This window comes from Arvicanthis niloticus, chromosome 3 (genome assembly GCF_011762505.2).
Source record: "Arvicanthis niloticus isolate mArvNil1 chromosome 3, mArvNil1.pat.X, whole genome shotgun sequence".
Taxonomy (NCBI): domain Eukaryota; kingdom Metazoa; phylum Chordata; class Mammalia; order Rodentia; family Muridae; genus Arvicanthis; species Arvicanthis niloticus.
In genome coordinates, this window is record NC_047660.1 from 43,276,107 (window position 1) to 43,294,303 (window position 18,197).

General features: G+C 41.5%; 1 long non-coding RNA gene across 1 annotated transcript in view; it reads left to right on the top strand.

Annotated features, from left to right (window-relative positions):
* LOC143441670 (uncharacterized) overlaps positions 1–3,945 on the top strand; it is a 41,179-nt gene extending 37,234 nt beyond the window's left edge. Inside the window, exon 4 of the long non-coding RNA XR_013109260.1 lies at positions 1,204–3,945. This is a non-coding gene — a long non-coding RNA (uncharacterized LOC143441670). The remainder of the gene's footprint in view (positions 1–1,203) is intronic.
* The last annotated feature ends 14,252 nt before the right edge of the window (positions 3,946–18,197 follow it).

Below are 18,197 nucleotides of genomic sequence, written 5' to 3' on the forward strand. Positions count from 1 at the left end.
GCGACACCCAGCGTCAAGAATAAAACTGATACCATCTCAAGTGAGAGCCTTGGCCTTCCAACCAGACACTACCCACCATAAAAACACTGGAAAAGTGTTCCTAAGTAACATTTCCCTCATGTCAGCTGATGCTTCCCTTCTTCAATCTGTACCTCACATTCCTCTACTGTGCCTGCTCCTTGCATGTCTCTGATCACTCATCTCACAGCACCCAAAGTTCCTTAGCTGGTGGACAGATTCCCTGCACTTCACTTGATTCTACTATATAATTCAGCTTTAATCTGCCTGCTCCGTTGGCCAGCCCTGAAACCCTGGCTCCTGGCCTAACACTGCGCAGCCCTGCCAGTACACAGAACATCTTCAACTATTTAAAAAAAAAATAGAACCACCTTCACTCTTTCAAAGGTTTCACCCAGAACACAGAATATTTGAGAATCCAGAGTTCTTATAAGCATCCAATTCTACCTCCTGTCCTTCCTGAGGGAAGTTTTAATATGTGTGACTTCTACTGAATGAGGAATTGGGTTGAGATGCTCAATTTCACAGTAGCAGCTTACTGATCTCTAAACTTACCTCTTATTAACATGAGACAGAAATACATTTTTAAGTACAATTCAGACTTAAATAGCAGCAAAAAAAAATCAGTCAGTAGGACAACTGTCCCTTCAGAAGAGAGCCTCCGGCTCAAACAATCTAACCAGCCAAGGAACAGTGAGACACCAAGATGTTCTAAATTCTTTGTAAATGGAGTTCCAAAGACTGGTCAGGTTGCCCTAGTTGGGGATGTTGCTGAAGACATTCTCATTTCATACAGCAGAATGGGAAGTGGTTCTAATAACTTGAAATTAGTTTTTAAACCTATATAAATGATTACATTTGGGGTCATTCAGCCAATGAAAACTCATCTCAATCGGTGTGGCTCAGAATACAACTATTTTTCTTAGACTTTGCTAATTCTCATGGACTTCTGATAATAATTCTGAATTTGAGTCTATATCAACGCAATAGTTGACATCTGTGTGGTGGTTAAAATGAGAAATGTTTCCCCTATAGATTGAAGCATTTGAACACTTGGTCCCTAGTTGGGTTACTGTTGGGGAGGTTTGGAGGGTATATGCCCCCTAGGGGTGATGGGCTTTGAGCGTATACAGTCTCACCCTATTCCTACTTCTTTCTCCATCTGCTCCCTGGTTCCTGCTGAAGGTATGAGCACTCAGCTTCCTGCCACCATGTCTGACACTTGTGACCATATCGTGATGAACTCATCTCTCTGAGACCTTCTTCTGGAAGTTGCCTTGGCCAGGCTGTTTTTATCACAGCAACAACAACAACAACAAAATAACTAATACAATCTATAGGATTCCAAAGGTCGCAGAGTCACCTAACTGCACCAGGTACCTAAAGGGACATCCAGGAAGTCCAAAAAAGAGCGATGACATGGAGCCACTTGGAAGGAATGAGGTCAGATAAGAGAGCAAAGACAAAGCTCCAGCTACAGGATCTAAAGAGTACCGTCCAGCAAACAGAACACTACCTCAAAGTGTGGAAAGGAGGCACAAAAAAGGAGACAAGAACTAGCAATCATAAGAAGGGTTGCAATAGTGAGCTCAAAGCCATAGGCTAGGGAAAGGAGGAGCCAGGAAAAGGCAGTGAAGGGCTGAGAAGATGGCTCAGTGGGAAAGAACATTTGCTGAACAAGTCTGAAGATCTGAGCTAGATCCTTGGCATCAAAGTGAAAAAAATCAAGTGTAACTATGTGTACCTGTCACACCGCATGGAGGATGGAAGAGAGAAGAGACAAGAGGATTGCTAATGCCTGATGCCTTCCAGACTAGCTGAAAATCAATGAGCTCCAGACTCAGTGAGAAACTGTCTGAAGGGAACAAGGCAGTGAGTTCCACAGGAGAAAACCCACTATCTTCCCTCTGGCCCCAAGTCACACACCACAGGAGGGATCGAGTGCACCCATATGCACGCACTATACATACTCGTGCATGCACACACACACACACATGCACTATACATACTCGTGCATGCACACACACACATGCACTATATATACTCGTGCATGCACACACACACATACACACATATACACACACATACATGCACTATACATACTCGTGCATGCACACACACATATACATGCACTATACATACTCATGCATGCACACACACATGCAGACACACATGCATGCACTATACATACTTGTGCATACACACACACACAGAAAAAAGAATGTAGTGAAGACTGAAGATGATTTAAACTCAGAAGCTGAGGCAGGCAGGCAGAAAATAGAAGCATTCAAAAAGCAGGTAGCTAAGTTTCACCTCCTAGATTGAGGCTCAAAACTTAAGATTCTAGTCTATGACTGACTATTGTGGTCAGACAACACAAAGCTGGGCAGAAAGGCAAGCTAACATTGACATTCACTTTAAGAGAAAATGCTAATGGCCACCAAGTGGAACCAAGCCTTTGTGGAGCAGGGTTCCTGACTCATGGGTACAGGGTTCCAGCCTGAGATGGTGGATGGAATGAGGCTTACCAACTTGAAAAGGAAAAAAAGAAAAGACACATCTGCTTGAGAAGAGACAAGACATCAAGGTTATAAAACAAACTCAGATGTTAGGGACAAAGGAGAGACGGACACCACACTGTGGGTGTATGTCAGCGTGGGTTGAGTATTATGCTGAGCTGAAGGCAAACACTAGGCTACAGGCTCATGAGAATATATGCAGAGATGGAAGGAATGTGCCAAAAACATCTTACTGCTGCTTAAGCCTGGGAAACAGCTCACCTGGAGCCAGCATGAGCGGCCTCAATGATTGAGGCCATGGGAGCATTGAGGCTATGTGTCAGGCAAGACTCATGTATGCGGCTTTCTGTGTGCCTGTTCTCCTCACCCAGGACTCTTGTTGACAAGAAGCATCAGGCTTGAAGGAAACCAGCTTCCATGGAAAGAAACAATCTGGGGACAAATGGAGCAGAACCAGGATATAGGACTCACAGAGACTTGGGTTGACTCCTTAACGAGTAGACAATCCCTCCTCTCAGAGAACCTTGTGTTTTCTCACTAATGAATTCCTGTCCCCCATAGAGCCACAAAGGACTAGGATTTGGCACAAATGTATCCTTAAATTGGATTGCCTTGTGAGACTGCTTTAAAAAATAGAAGGCGGCCACCTGTGACATATTAAAAGCTGTTGATGTAGTCATTGACCATAAATACCTGAAGAGTTTCTGCAGCAGCTGGAATGAGATCAAGGCTTCTTTGTATCTGCTTTTCAATGTACTTCCAAAGCAACTTCATAAAATTGCAACCACTCCCACTAGTGGAGCTGAGGCCTTGTTGGCCTCCGGTGTCATCTGCCACTGTTGACTGATCGCTGCTGCTGCTCTCAGTGTCTTGGAGGCAAATTGAGACAAATCACCAATGCAGAGAAAAGGCTTGGAAGATTTAGACAAAGCCCACATGTCCCTGGCCACAACTCACCCAAGATGACTTTAAAAACAAACAAACAAACAAACAAACACCACCCTGGCTCTATCCTCACCTTATAGAATCTTTAGAACCTTGCAATTTTCCCCAGATGAGTTTGAACAAGGCCCAGATCTCTCTCACGTGGCACCCAACATTTCAGACATCTCCTTCCTCTGCCATGATGGGGCCATAGCTTGTGCAGACCACCAAGACTGCATGTGCTTTTGCTGAGACTGAGGTGAGCTTCCATGCCCACCAGATAGGTTGTTGGGGGCAGTGTTGACACCAAGCTGTGCTGACCAAGGCAGAGCGAACTTGTGTTTGAGTAACTTGGAGCCAGGTGTGGTAGAGACTATACATCCTTCATTTCATTTTCATTCCGTGCCCCTTGAACTTCATTCAATCCTCTGCTTACTCATTCAAACAATGTTTATTAAACATTTGTTATATGTTAATACTAAAATAGGCTCATTGTACACAGTTATGTGGATAAGATACACCGTGGTAGCTGGAAAGATGTTTCAGTGGATAGGAATGCTTACTACGAAAGCATGAAAGGTCTGAGTTCAAAACCCAGCACACAACTAAAAAGCTAACTTGGTTGCACACACCTCTAACTCCGGCATGGTGATGACTGAGACAAGGGGATTTGTTGGGGCTTGTCGGCCACAAGCCCAACTCCTGGCTCAAGGGAAATAAGATGGAGCTGAGAAAGTAGGAAACATGATGCCCTCCCTAGCCTCTGCATGTTCACAGATGTGAGTAGCCACTCACCTGTTCATATGTATCCATAGCCATGTATGTCCATATAGTACACTCTCACACCTAATTCTTTCTCTAGAGAGAGTGCAGAACAAAGGCATAAGGGAATGGTCAAGGTGCTGAGATCAATTGTAACAGCCAAGGGTGTGGTTAGCAGGTAGGTCCTTTGGGAAGTGCTTTCAGATTGAGATCGTGGGGCTAGCTTGCTAGCTCCATGAAAGGCCACTTCCTAGCACACGAGGCCCTCAGTTTAATTTTCAGCATTACTGTCATTCAGTCAGTCAACCAGTAAATTAAATGAGAAGAGAAGAAGGAAGCAACCCTTTAGGGAGAAGCCAGATGATGAGTCTTACCAACAAAGGGGATAGGCCTGAAAGAGAAAAAACACAGTATTTTCAATGACCTGACCCAAGCTGGAGTGCACACAGCCAGAGCTGACTGCAGGAGAGGCAGAATGGTGGGAGACAGGATGAGAATTGTGAGGAGGAGCCTAGCTCTGACTGAGTTTTGTGGGCTGTGACTGAAAAGATGCTTAAAACCAAAAGAATCACATTTTTTTCCATTTTGTAAAGACCTTCAGGCTGCTTGTGTAAAACAAATTAGAGAGAACCAAGAAGGGAAATGGAACAGTTAGTAAATTAGCTGTAGCCACCCAAGTGACAGACTGCTAGAACAAAGCCCAGCACTGCCATCCACCCTGGCCACATCCTCCCTGGCCACATCTGCCTTGGCCACATTTTCCCTGGCCACATCTGCCCTGGCTAGGGTGCTTCTTTTTCCAGGGAGTGACAGTTAGACAGACAGTTAGACAGTTAGACAGTTAGACAGTTAGACAGTTAGACAGTTAGACAGTTAGACAGTTAGACAGTTAGACAGAGACTCAACATCTCAAAATTCTGGGAGTAAACTACTGCTACCCAGCTCAGCACTAACCAGGTCATCTAACTCATTTTCTCAAAGGTCTGCAGAATACCTCAGAAAAAAAGAGCCGACAGATTCTAAGAGCTGGAGGGAAAGGAGGGGCCCTGTGAAACTCTGTCTTCCAGATATGCCATGGATGAGGTAATCATCACTACCCAGCAATCATGGTTACCTGCACAAGACCTGCACACATGTGTGCATATAAGCATGCACACATACACACACACACACACACACACACACACACACACACACACACACACGAAATTGAGAGAATAAAAAATAGACTTTTTGGTGAGGAAATCGCACATTTGCAACATATTAAGGTCGTGAGCCAGCAAGACATTTATGCATGCTCCTTAACTAATTTAAATACTCTTGAGTTCTTACTACCTGTAGGAACTGAACCTAATGTAGAATACACAGGAGAGAGGCAGCCTCAGCCTCGTGACATTAATAACCATTCAGGCAGGACAAACACTGGGCAAAGACCTAAGATGCTAGGAGAGTGAGGAGAAACTAAGGGGCTCAGGAGAGAAGAGGAAGGAGGGAGGCCTGACAGTCTTGGTGGTGACTAAAGATTTTCTAAAGAAGAGATATTTAAAAATCCAGCTCTGAAATACAAATGCTTAGTAAAAAGGAAAGAGGAGAGCAACAGACAGAACACCTGTGGAACATGTGTGGTGCCCCAGGGCAGGAGAGGTTAGAACTTTCCAGGAACCACTTCCATAGGACTAATTATTTCCCTGGAGAGCCCAGTTCTTGTGGAATTCCTGTTATTGGGCTAGTTTCAGTGCTTGTCCGAACATGCTGGAGTAGCCAACAATGAACCCAACCCACACAGTCTAGCCAAAGCTATCGCTACTGGGTCTAAAAGCTCTCAAGTCATTCTTTCAGCCCCAGAGCTCCTTGTTATCGACCATAGAGTCCTGATAGGCTTCTTAGTTTTCATCTATCACTCGCAGAATTCTGAAGAGTATTACAGGAAAATTGTATATTAAGGAAGATAGCAAGAATTAATAAGGGGGTACTAGCCTTGCCTTGGACTACTGAGACACTTCAGGAGCTGAAGGCAGACAAAGAGATAGAATAACATGTATTTGGAAATGACAAGCCTTTGGAGGAGGGGGAACTTATGAACTAGTTTAATCATGAAACTCCAACAGCATTCTTTCTGGAGACCATGGTCTTTCTTGGCTGCAAGAGGACTCCCACATTTGGTACACCTGTGATCTTTTTAACCAATGGGTTTCTTCAGAGAGATTCTTCAGTGCTAAAGGCTGATGTAAATGCTCTAATGACCTTACCAAGAGAAGAGCAGGAACCTCCAGGAGCCAAGCTTAAGATGACAGAACTTTTTGTCCAGCAGCCATGCTTCCGTAACCTTCATAGGAAGTACAGAAGCAAACTGCTTAGAGACACCGGCCCTTCAGCAATTCTAATATTCCCCGGTCCCACACCAGTCCTAGAGCCTCTGCCATTTAAATCCCCTCGAGCTTAGCCTTCCTCCAGGACTGATTGGAAAAGTCAATTTGTCTTTGGTTGTTTCTTAAAGTGCAATTGCATAAAACCAGACAAAAACAAGCAAAAATAAGCAACTCAATAGTGCCAAACCTGTCAGAAAATGAAGACAAGAAGAGAGAAGGTGGAGTGAGGAGAATCCTAGAGAGAGGAAATGAACCTAATTTGAAACTGTCTCCCAGAGAGTCCCTGTATTCATTGCAGCTTCAGACAATGGCACCGGAGACCACAGTCGAGTGATAATTAGGCACCAAGCAATCTTTCTGAAAGCAATACAAGATGGGACATTAGGTGAAATGGCTTCTAGTTTGCTCGCTCTCTCTCCCGCCTGGTGTACACTTTAGAGAAGCCAGAATGTTGGACGAGCAGCCAGTGTGTTGGGAGCGCTGGAAACCTGGAGCCTGGGCTTTGTTTCGTTGTCTTGAGGGAGAGCCCAACCATCTAATAGATGAAATCAAAACAGTGCTGGGGGTGGGGAGGCTACAAATAATTAGAGACAGGATTTAAAGCTGTAAACGGATTCTATGTGGTTCTGCAATGGTGGACACGTGTTATGCATTCATAAAACACAGATAATGAAAGTCAGTGTAAACTGAGAACTCTAGGTAATAAACTTATCGACAGCAGTTCATCCAGGGTAAGAAATCCACCTCACTAATACAAAACGCTAATGATGCAGGGATCTCAGGGATCTAGGAGGAGACCAGGAGAAAGGTGGGAAGTTGCTGCTCTTTCTGCTTACTTCTCTACCTAACACTGTTGGAAGAGATGCAGTCTGTTCATTAAGAAAAGGTTAGAGTCTAGAGTTAACCACCAAACTCAGCCTCATCTTTCATTCAGTAATCTCAGACACTGATTGACATTTTTAGCATTCGTCATTCCCAATTTTTGGCATGTAGGATTTGATAACGAATGAGAAAAGAGCCTGCAGCCCCCTGGACTTTTCTTCTGGCTGGGAATGGACAAAAACACACTGATAAAGAAGGAAATAATGCTCCCAGCACTTGGGAGGCAGAGGCAGGCAGATTTCTGAGTTCGAGGCCAGCCTGGTCTACAGAGTGAGTTCAAGGACAGCCAGGATTACACAGAGAAACCCTGTCTCGAAAAACAAAACAAAACAAACAAACAAACAAAGTAAATAATGGAAATAATGCCAGGCAGTGGAGGTTGCAAAGGTGATACTCACAGTGCAGTGACTGAGGAGGATGAAGAGGTCAGTTTTAGGCATGGTGATCAGAGAGGACTATGGGTACAAGGGGGCAGTTGAGGTCATCTATCCCTAAAAGAAAGTCACTTCGATTATGTTGTTCCAGTCAGTAGCCATCAACGACAACAGTGGTACACTCTGCTTCCCTATTTTCTCCAGGATTTGTTTCAAGTTGTTGGCCCCCATTCTACAGGATTATAGTGTAGGATCTCAGCACACAGCACCAATGGGAGGCTTGTGGAAAAACAGCTGGAACTCTCGCTCCTCCCTCAGTCTTTAGATGCAATGTTTGCTGAAGTGTCAGGAGCTGCACTGTGCAGTCACTGCATTTGATAGAAGCTCCAGTTTTAAGGAGTCACAGGTAATCATCAACCAGGTCACACCTTGCACTTGGCTGACTGAAATTCTAACATGTTGTAATTGTTGAACTCCTCCTAATCCCAGAGATGATAAATGTGAAGAAAAATGCACACTCACCCCTTTTCTATGCAACAAATTACGTGCCTGTTTGTTTAAATAACATATAGTTCTCTTATGATTTAGAGGCCAGTGTCCAGATGAGCCCAGCAACTGAAGCTATACTGTTTAGAGATTTGGGATTTTAGTTCCTTGCTTTTTCCAGCTCTTAGCACTTAAGGTCTTACACCTTTGACCCATGGATCCATCCTCCATCTTGGAAGCTAGTAGCACACAGCATCTAACCCCGGACATCATATTGCCTCGTTCCTTGTAGTGAAATAACTCTTTACCTTCTTCCCAGCAACACCATCTTGATTTGGTTTACTGCCCACTTGAATATCTTACACATCTTAAGCTCATAAACATAAGCTGACAAAAGCTGTTTTTCCTGGATTCATAGTAACGTTTGCTTACAGATGCTAAGGATTTAGATTTGGGCCTCTTTGGGATTCATTACTCCATCTGTCACATTAGACACAGTGAAATAGGCGAACGTCAAGTAAAGCCTTTGGCTGACGTCATTAAGTGGTGAATAGAGATGTGAGGAGTGTGGTACTCTTACATTCAGAAACCATGAAGAGAGACGACCCACAGAAAGAGACTGCAGAGTGCTGGCCTGTGAAATCTGAGGCAACCCAGGGAACTTGAGTCTCCATAGTCAGTCAGAAAAGATCCTCCAGTGAGTGGTGATTGTCACCCTCATCAAATCCTGTTCAGTATGCTAAGGATTTAAAGGCCAGGATTGGACTTGATGCCCTTCACAAGGACAACCTAGGAGGACGAGCGATGTGCACACATCCTGATTGTAAGCTTATGGGAGAAGGAGTGGAGAGGCTAGGGATGCAAATCTCGACATGATGAGAGATGGATGGTGAGGATAAGATGCTTTCCCGGGCTTCAGGATGGAAGGTGAGGGGGCAGAGTAAACTGGGAGACATCAGTGAGGAGTAAGCGGAGGACATGAAGTAAGAAGCAGACACCTTTCCATGGGAAGTTTGCCGAGTGAGTGTTCTTCCAAATAATCATTAAAGGTGTGGTCTAAGAAACAATGTACTGACCGGCGCCATGCAGGAATTTATGTGCTTCTGCTGATCACTGATGACTAAGTACTAAGTCTACACGGAAGCCTCACTGTTCAAATGGTGAATGGAATGCGGATCATCACGATGAAGGCTTCCTTGTGTTAATTTGATTTTTTTCCCTCAGCCATACACCTTTTTAATTGTTTCATTCCCCCCAAAATAAATCACTAATGACTCTGCTGTGGTTATTATGAATTCTTTTAATGAAATTGTCATCTCACTCTTCATTGGTTTCACGTGAATCTTCTAATAGAGAAATCGAAAGTTCATTTGCAAAGAATGAGTCAAACTGTCTCCTGTGTAGGTTATTATATAATACGCAATAACTAGAAATGCCTTACTATCCTGAAGGTGTTGAGGAAACAATGACAAAGATACCAACTATCTGTTCATTCTGCATCCATGTCTGCCATTTTTCGAGGTAATTCCTCATCTGTGGGACAGCATTACATCACTTTATACATGAAGCAAAGCTTTCCCCACGTCACCGGGAACACACCATTACAAGTGCCAGAGTTCCGTTCACATGATCCACTGCTCTCCTGATCTTTCTCTGGATTTCTTCCCTACACTTGCCATGTGTCTCATCAGTGGGTTTGTTGTGGCAGAATACATTAGTGGTTTTCTGTAAACTGACCACCCAGTGAATATCCCAGAGTTCATGTTTAGGATGAGGGGAGCCTCACTCCCTTTTCCATACAACTTACAACTGCTCTTACATTTGGGGCACAGAATAACACTTCCCTCTGGTGTTCCTGTTATGATTTGGATATAAAATGTCCCCTGCAGGCTCACGGGTTCAAAACACTTGGTTCCCAGCTGGAGCCGCCACCTTGGAGTGTGGAGCCTTTGGGAAGTCTGGGCTTGCTGTAGGTGATGGGTCATGGGGCTTTGAGGATTATAGCTCTATCCTGCCTCCAGTGCAGGCCTTTCTGTTTCCTGATCCACTGAGATGTAAGCAAATCATCTCATACATCATCTGCCACAGCGAGCAGTGCCTTCCACCATGCTCTCCTTACAAGGATAGGATGAATGCTCTCAAACCCATGATCCAAACTATACATACATGTATATATGTATATATGTATATATGTATATATGTATATATGTATATATGTATATATGTATATATGTATATATGTATATATGTATATATGTATATATGTATATATGTATATATGTATATATGTATATATGTATATATGTATATATGTATATATGTATATATGTATATATGTATATATGTATATATGTATATATGTATATATGTATATATGTATATATGTATATATGTATATATGTATATATGTATATATGTATATATGTATATATGTATATATGTATATATGATGTATATATGTATATATGTATATATGTATATATGTATATATGTATATATGTATATATGTATATATGTATATATGTATATATGTATATATGATGTATATATGTATATATGTATATATGTATATATGTATATGTGTGTGTATGTGTCTCTATCTATATATGTATATATATATATATATGTGTGTGTGTGTGTGTATATAAGTACGTATGTGTGTATGTATGTGTGTATATATAGGTATATACATATATATGTATATGTATGTGTGTATATATAGGTATACACACACACACACACATATATATATATATATATATATATATATATATATATATATATATATATACTTTCTGCCTCAATGGGCTTCTTTGGGTATTTTATCAGAGTGATAAGAAAAGTAAGTAATACTTTGTTCACCACAGCTGATATCACTTGGATTTTTTTTTTATATCTAAAAGAGAGTTGCTCATTTCTTCCATTTTAGTCTCTGAATGTCAACACATAGAGAATGACTGATGTCACTGGACTCTTCATTAGCATCTCACTTCACTGAACCAAGAGGCCATTGTGCTACCAGTAACTGGTCATATTTTTAGAGTGACAAAGACTTTTTCTAAAAAATAAATGACCTCACAGTGGCTCTGTTTCTCCTATGCCTACCCACACTGATATTCTAGCACTTTCTTTCCCGGACATTCCCATTGGTTTCAGCTGACACCTTACTGGTGATAAGATCCCTTGGTTTGTTCCTGCTTCTTGATTTGTCATGTGGATATACAGTCCTCATCTATTTAAAATGTAATTGTTAAGCCATAGACATAATAACTTCAGATTATCATTTAACTTGGTATTAGTACCATGATGATTTGGTTCTTAGATATCTTTTTATGAAAGTTGTATTTAGAATTAAAATCAATGTAAAGGAGTAGTCTGCCTACCTTTCCATGAGATGGGGTGTCTTCTTGTCCAGTCAGCTCCTCGTCTATGACATCACTGAAAGCTAGATGAATATTAAAAATTCAGCAATGTGAAGGCTAAAGAAACAATAAAGAAAAGGGGCGGGGTAGTATCTTGAAGTAAGAAAATGCCTGAAGGGAAGCTGGCATTATGTGGCACTCCCCCAACCCCAGGCATATTTGTTATTGATGAACTGTGAAGGATGGGAAAGGAGACAACAGACAGAAGGACAGACACACTCAGAAGTTAGTCAACCTTTGAGGCCATCATGATGCTCAGAGAAATAAATTACTGGTCAAAGTTCAAGCCAGATAAGAGAGGAAACAGTGAGCATTTTACTCACCAAGTCAGTATCCTCAAAGAACTACCGATCAGGTAGAACATTTCTGTCTTCACACAGAAATGAGCATGACCTTCCCCCAGTTCCCCAGGGAGTGAGGGCTGCAGGCTCTTACACTAATCACCACCAACAACAACAACAAAAAAAAGAAAAACAGATTCCTTATGGAGAAGATATATCATCAGGACCACTATAATTTTACATAGACACTGGCCCTTTTTCTATTGGAAACTACTAGGCATGAGCAAAGACAAGAACAAGTAATTAAAAATCAAGAAATAATAGAAGTAACTTTATATTGGGGTTATCATAAAGAGCTTTCATAACACAAGTGAAGGAAAACTGAAGAATTTCACCAGGATACCAGAATCTTTAAAGAATGTAATATAATTTGTACCAAAATAAACAAGAAGCTGAGTATGTGTCTGTCTGTCTGTCTGTACACATGAGTCCAGGTTCCCCTCAGAGGCTGGAGAGGTCAGATGCCTCCGGAGTTGGAATTACAAGCCCTACTTAGCCATCTGGTGTGACTGCTGCGATCCACAGTCTGTTTCTCTACAAAAGCAGTATATGGTACTCTGAACCATTGGCCAACTCTCTAGTGTCTGTAGTGAAACTCTTAGAATTGAATGATAGAACAGATTAGACTACTAACCGATGAGTTCAACAAAAGATCAAACAGCAGCAGAGAGGATTAGTGAACGTGAACAGAAGCAGAAAGAGAAAATTCAGACCTAGGCACACAGGGTGGAAGAGCACAAAGAATGCAGCCAAAGTGCGAGCAATGGTCGTGGCTGGGCATGCAGATGTAGGGAGGTGAGGGAAGACAACAGGGACATGGGCAGAAGATGTAAGGGCTGAGGAGCTCCAAAATCCAATGAAACAGGTCAACTCACATATTGTAGAAACTTTAAGAACTCTGTGAAGAGTTGCTACAAATTTAAAAAAAAAAAAAAGAGGCAGTCTATTGCTCAAAGATAAAAGCACTAACTGAAGAGCAACAAGAAGAAACAAATCGCTACTACTTTCAAAGTAACTGCCACAAATCTATTGTTTCTCAACACAAATAATGATAGTAAAAACCAAAGAAAACAAAACAGAAACAGAAACCAAAGCCAATCAACCAACCAGACAACCAGATAAAACCTGCCTATGCATTCTCCTTCTCCAGGTGCATGGTCTCTGTGAAGTCATAACTAGAAGATTAGCATGATCCCTGCTCTAGGATGACAGTGACATAAAGCAGCGTGACTTCTCAGACTGCTCAACAATCCATGTCTAGAGAAGTTGTTGGCCCAAGGGGAAAGCTGTTGTTTAACTAAAATGATACAGTATCAGTCTGCCTTCTAAGTGTGTCTGTTTATAGCTGCCATGGCAACAGCTTCCATCAAACGAGCCTCTTTTCAAGAATGGGTGAATGTGGAGACTTACAGCTACCCAAAAATGGTGAGATTGTTTGGGACAATGCCCCAGACAAGATGTTTTTACCACCAGGACTCAGGGGACATTGTGGAAGAGGGATCCTGAGGCACTGAAGACTGGAAGATGGGAGAGGAGTTACAAAATGCATCCCCTAAGCACAATGCAGCCAATGTAATCACCAAGCCACAGCAGCCTCAGTTACTTGCACAAGACTGGGCTTAGCGACAGGTCTCAACGGAGGAGGGGCACGTGGCACCCTCTCTCTTACTGCTGACCTATTGACTACTGATAGATATGGGAGTTAGGAGAGTGGGTGAATGAGAGTCATCTGTATACAAATATGTACATATGTGAAGTCGTCAAAGAACCAACTAATTATAAAAAACATGGTAGAATCTATAAAGTGCTGGGGTAAAATCAATGCCAACATAGAATTCTATATTCGTTCAGAATATTCTTCAAATATCAAAGAACAACAAAGATGTTTTTACAGAAACAAAAAATTAACTACTTGCAAAACTATACAATAATGTCTTTAAAATAACTCAATAAGTAAAACTTGTTTTAAATGAAATCAGGAATTGAGAGGGTAGTAGAGAGAGAGCGAGAGAGAGAGAGAGAGAGAGAGAGAGAGAGAGAGAGAGAGAGAGAGAAGAGGAGTAGAGGCTGGCCATGAGCACGTGGAGAGAGAGGAGGGAGGGGAGGAGGAAGGGTCGAGAGGATGGATGAGGAAGAAGGCAAGAGCAAGAGAGAGCAGAGGAGGCAAACAGCCCCTTTTATAGAGTTAGGCCCACCTGGCTGTTGCCAGGTATCTGTGAGGCGGAGCCTAGACAGAATGTCAATGCAGGTAGCAAACGGCTCTGGATAAGAATGTATGTAAACATATTGGCTATAATAAAGTCATAAAATGAAAATAATATGGAGTATAAAATACATGTGGAATTTAAATACATCTACACTAGCATAGAAGGCTATGGGGTGTAACACTAACATATCTAGTATATCGATACTAATACTATACTATATAAACAGTAATATATCTAGTATAGAGATTCTTAAATACTCATATAATAACTAATATATTAGTAGGAGATTTAAAATAAGGATACTTGACTACTTCAAAAATGCAAGAAATGGAAAACAAAGGAATGATGGATCAATTAAAAATGATTACGATAGTAGAAAAACAAGCTAGCCGGGCGGTGGTGGCGCATGCCTTTAGTCCCAGCACTTGGGAGGAAGAGGCAGGCAGATTTCTGAGTTCGAGGCCAGCCTGGTCTACAGAGTTAGTTCCAGGACAGCCAGGGCTACACAGAGAAACCCTGTCTCGAATAACCAAAAAAAAAAAAAAGAAAAGAAAAGAAAAAAAAGAAAAGAAAAACAAGCTAACTTCTGATTGTAGTTTCTACATGACACATAGCCCCACGTAAAACTCTGCAGCCTTTACACAAGATCTCCTAGCTGAGACTTTCCCAGGCACCCTCAGGCTAGCAAGGTGTTGTCTCCTCTGCTTTCAGTTTCCTCCAGGGATCTTTACCTTTCTCAGCTGGAAAGAAGCAAAAGTAAATCCTTCAATCTTCCACTGGGGAAGGGGAAGAGGTGGGGGAGGGGGAGGGGAAAGGAGAGGAAAGGGGATGGGAGAGAGGTGGGGAAGGGAAAAGGGTACTTAAATGTAAAAGAATAAAGAGCTAAATAAAATAAATTAGTTGACAATCCTCCAATTTTCCAGGCCTCCGTTCTTCCTCGCACAGAGTTGAGGGTGGCTCCTGGCCTCCAGTTTCTTACAGTAAAACATTTCTCACGCTATCACTAGTCCTTGCTCTGCTCTTTTTACAGAAGAAGGAAAGAGGGTAAAAAGTAGAAAAGGTGTGGGGATAAGAAATAAGAAAAAATAGGAGGCAGATGTGCACGTGTCTCCACCAGTCAGAGATAGTTGATATATCTAGGTTGGGTATTGGGTTACACCTCTGATTGAGCATTACCAAACTTATAAAGCCTTTGATTAACATTTTTAAAAAAATTGTATAAAATCAAAAAAGAAAACGGGGCATGGGATAGGCGTTTTCTAGGGAGGGGAAATGGGGAAAGGGGATGGCATCTGAAATGTAAATAAAATATCCAATAAAATAATAAATAAATAAATTATTTTTTTAAAAAAAAGAAATAAGAAAAAATAGAAGAGGTGTTGGTCGTCCTCCTACATGGCTTTGTTTACTAGTCCTCCAAGTTCCTTGAGAGACCCTGCCATGGAGCAGTTCCATTTTGCTGACACCAGCCACATATCATTAAACCCTCAATATTAACAACACCCGGAGTGGAAAAAGCGCAAAGCGGGGAGTTTGGGAATTGCATCCATAACAGCGTTCTGGGAGAAAGAGTCTTTTCTGATGTGGCCTTTTGAAATGAGTCTAGAATCTGCAGAAGGAATTGTGGGCTTCATCCAAATGGCCTTCTGGGGACTCTGCACTGAGTTACATACATCCTGAAGAGTCATGAGGCCCCTAGCAGTAACCCAAATTTTCCTGAGAGGTAAAAATACTAAAGGCAGGATAGTCATATGTCCTGGCTGGCCAGCCAAAGACAGGCCTATATTATGCCTGTGGTTCTGGGTTCATTATGAACAGGGTTTTTTTTCTCTCTCTCTCTCTCTTAAGTTCTGGCTACTTTTATAATGGATTTTTTGACCACCCTAATTAAACATCAGTTGAGCTGATGCAGCACTAGAAAAGCTGCGTGGTGGACTGTTATTTGGATATCAAAGTTGCATCTTGCCAATGTTCATCATGTGCAACTAAGCTGGTCTCCCCAGTGACTTGGCCAGCTGGAGTCTTGGACCAACTATCCCAGACAATTCTAAGCCAGACTTCTCAGCTCTAGTGTTGCAAAATCTAAAGGTAACTGATCCCTCCCAAAGCATTAGAGAAGCAAACTTGGACTTGTCCTCTTCTTGTTATCAAGGCTTGTGCTGTTTGGTGCCATGCCCACTCGTGTGGCTTGCAGTGGGAGCCTGAAGCAGGACTAATCTGAACCGAGATGCACTATACATAGAAAATGTATCCTAGATTCAGAAGATGGTACAAAGAAATGCAAACCATGTTATTAATGAATTTCTTATTGAACAGATTTCATAATTGCGATGTTTTAGATATGGTTTAAATAGATATGGTTATTAAATTTGATCTTATTTTTATACTTTAAACTTTTCTGTGTGTCCATTAGACACTTAAGATTAGCCACGTGGTTTGAATTACCTTGCAACAGGCAATACTAATCCAGCACCCTGACTTTTTCACCCAGAAAAAAATTACAGAGCTGAAATTAAGACAAAGTTTACCTTTATTTCAGACAGCTCTTTGGTAATATTTCTTGTTTCATTTTTGTCATGGACCTATTAACACTTCTAGATAGCAAGTATTAATTATCTACTGCACATTAGGAGCTCCATAAATGTAATTCTCCTCACCTAGGGCAATTGATGTTGTCTTTCACACCAGTAAGGGCCTTGCTGCCAAATCAGTAAGGAAAGGGCTGCTTCCCATGAATCCACTTTGCCAAGCATTCATTCACATTCCTGTGCTCCCGGGGGGGGGGGGGATTCTATCAGCATTTTCACGGTGTCTTATTTGCACTGTATTTATATGAAACAAAGGTAAAATGCACATGTGACTGATTAGTAAAAGTTGTTGAAATGAGCATGAAACATAACCCATAGTTAATGGCTGAAGAACAGAAGGAAGGTTTGCGCGTTCATTTTTCAGGAAGATAATGAATTTCAGAAGAAGTGGGAAATGCTTTTTAAAATGTATCTAATAAATGCCGAACCTATGTTGGAAGTCAGACCAAATATGCTGTGGTGGATATTGCCAACTAATTTTTTAAAATATGGGTTTTATCATTATTTGCTACTGGAAGTCATTTAATGACGAAACTAGATTATCTGAGATCACAGTGGTGGCTATTAAGGAAGTGGAGACATCGACCAAGAGCTGCTGTCATGTTCTAAGCCAGAGGTGATGGGAGTTTGGAAAATATACTGTGATAAAACAAACAAACACAAAGAGACAAGAACATCCAAAGAAGAAAGGCTCAAAGTTGTAGCATTCACACACAGCTGCAAGGCAACATCAAGTCATATTCCTTTCGAGTAACTGTCTACCTATGTGTTTTGACCTGGTCCCATTTATAATGTCTATTTATGTTGTATTCTAGAATATTCCATGTTAGGAAAATCTTTGAAATATAATCTTAACTGTCTGTTTAACACTTTGGCAGTCACTGCAGGGCTTCTCAAATACCACCTACTGTTGTTGGTCACTGTAGATTGCCTAGAACATTCTGTTGCTTTAACTTATAGTGAGTAATTATTACTGTATTCTCAGGACTGAATACCAGAAGTGTAATTATTAGTTTAGCGCTTATGACCATTTTAATGCCTCAAGAACACTGTCATATAGTTTCAAGTTTAAGAAATATTTTTAAAGGTAAGCATTTCAGATTAATGCAATACTAAAAACAGTAACAGACTTGTCAAGCAAAATGTACTTTGAGAACTTTATTACATAAATGATTTTTAGTATATGGATTTTTTTTCAGTCAATATTGGGGTTGGCCTTGTGTTCTATGTACTATGTGAGCTCAGAACTCTGAGTTCTGGGCTCCAAGGGGACCAAGGGGGTCCCAGGCAGGAAACAGGACAGGA